Here is a 2529-nt window from a genome sequence, read left to right on the forward strand (position 1 = left end):
GGATGAGCATGGGGGTTAGCATGGGGGTTAGCATGGGGGTTAGCACGGGGGTTAGCATGGGGGTTAGCATGAGGATTAGCATGGGGATTAGCATGGGGATAAGCATGGGGGTTAGCATGGGGGTTAGCATGAGGATTAGCATGGGGGTTTGCATGGGGGTTAGCATGGGGGTTAGCATGGGGTGGGTGCATGACCTGCAGACCTCTGAGTTCCCTCCCTCTGACCCGTCCCACTAATAATGGTGCCGATCTCTCATCAGTCTTCCTCTCAAATCACCTATTCTGAGAGGTACCCCTTCTATTCCCTATTTCTTCCCCCTGTTTATTTACTTCACAGATTACAATCCTAAATCTGGGTGTTAGTTTATCATCCTTCTCCTCCTGTTCCTGCTGCCCCACCCCTGGTGCAGAATGGGCACTCCTATGTGAATGAATGAATGAATGAATGAACTCAAAAAGTAGGAATCCTTTAGTTCTTTTTCAAAAAATGTCTGCCAAAGTCTCTCACATCTTGTATTTGTAAAATTGAATTTCTTTAAAGCTACATAATCCAAAAGTTTATACCGATCCAGGGAGTTTTGTTCTCTCAGACTGGGTCTACATTCCAAGCAGATAAAATCAGCCTGAATATTGATCATTCCCATCCATGTTCTAGATCTCTCCCCAAATCTAAAAAGCCTGCTGAAGCAGGTGGGTTCCCAAGAAGAAGACTCTGAGTCGAAGATTTGCCGGCAGGAAACGTATGGAGACATGCTCACAGGGTCCACTCAGGTGGGGAGTGAGGAAACAGGAGTGGGCAGAGGGAGGAGTGGGCTGCAATGCAGACCCAACAGAGTTCTCAGCTGGTTCCTGCAAGGAGCTCAGGAGTAGGCATGGCCCTTCAGAGTTGTCCCGGCCCCAGGGCACAGATAACAACCAGTCACTGGACTGGTTACAGCTCTGTCATGGCCAGTCCTTGAGGGCAGAATGGCCCACAAGGGAGCATGAAGTGGGGACAGCAGTTCTCGCCAAGTCCCTGAGAAGGACTCAGCTGAGAGCTGCCAACCTCGAAAGCTTCCAGCCGCTGGGAGAAGGAGTGGCCCAGTCGTGGTAGGTGGGAACCGAGGCAGGCTCCAAGCATGCCTTTGGTTTCCTCAGTCACTGGGGGGAAAAAATCTATTAAATCGGACTAAGCCCAGGATGGAGCTCTGTGTCACACCCATATGAAGTGGGGTGGAATAGACTAAGGATGCAAGAGAGAAAAATGCTGCCCAGCCGACGTGACTCAGTGGTTAAGCATTGACCTATGAGCCAGGAGGTCATGGCTCAATTCCAAGTTAGGGCCTAGGTTGCAGGCTTGATCCCCAGTAGGACGTGCAGGAGGCAGCCCATCAATGATTCTCTCTCATCATTGATATCTCTGTCTTTCTCTCCCTCTCCCTTCATCTCTGAAATCAATAAAAATGTATTTTTTTAAGAGAGAGAGAGAGAGAGAGAGAGAGAGAGAGAAGGATGCTGATGTAGAAGAGTCCAGAGAGAGGAAAAACTGAGATGGATTGAGGGTACACAGACAGCCTGACTTGGAAACAAGGTTCTTCTGAGATGGAGCCTCAGGAGAATGTGATGCGTGGAAGTGTCGACAGTATGGAGGAATGAGCTGTGCATCTGCATCAGTTCACGGGAGAAGGCCACACTATAAACAAGGAGAAGTGGGGAAGGGTACACAGGGCAGTGTGATAAGAAGCCAATTAAAAAGGAATAAGAACATTGCTGGGCACAGTGAAGGGCAGGCTGGGCTGGCATTGGGAGTTGGCCAGGGCCCAGTCACGGGAGTCTGTGTCTTTCCCCAGGAGGCTGGAATGGAGCAGGGAGAGCTCAGAGCTGACAAAGCAAGTGTGACAGGGGACACAGAATGAGAGAATCGGGGGCTGGTGAGAGAGTCACTGAAATGGGTGACCTCGGACTCAAGCTGGATGAGGAGGCCAAGGGGGTGGGAAAGGACATGAGAAGAGAGACAGATCCTGACATGAGGTCATGACAAGAATGTCCAGCAGATTCGGGAGGGTTTGGGGAGTGGGAGAGCAGGTGGAGGGTACAGAGGGGAATTTCAGGGATCGTGTTTATATGATGGAGGATGAAGAGGAGGGTGGAGAGGGAAGTACTATCCTCCAGGAAAGCAGGTGCTCTGTTTAAAGCTGTGACATTACAGTAGTGATAATGCATGAAGGAGTTCTAACCACATATTGAATAAAAATGCAAGCTGACTTTCAAACCACTTCACCTCTAACCAAAGCTCAGTCCCCTCTCCAAAGGCAACCACAGGCAACCTGGAGTATTATTCTAGAACGCTGACTGCATTCCAGACAACATATTTGGGACCCCATTTCTGTACAAAAAAATTTACGTATATACATATATATGTGTATGTGTTAAATACATGCATTATATATACATATAAACAGGGGTAGGAAAAGTAGCTTTACAGTTGTGAGTGCACAAAAGAGTCTATTCTTGTAGTATTATTTATTAATTGTTGTATTATTTTCTATAC

Source organism: Myotis davidii, unplaced genomic scaffold, assembly GCF_000327345.1.
Source record: "Myotis davidii unplaced genomic scaffold, ASM32734v1 scaffold18, whole genome shotgun sequence".
NCBI lineage: Eukaryota > Metazoa > Chordata > Mammalia > Chiroptera > Vespertilionidae > Myotis > Myotis davidii.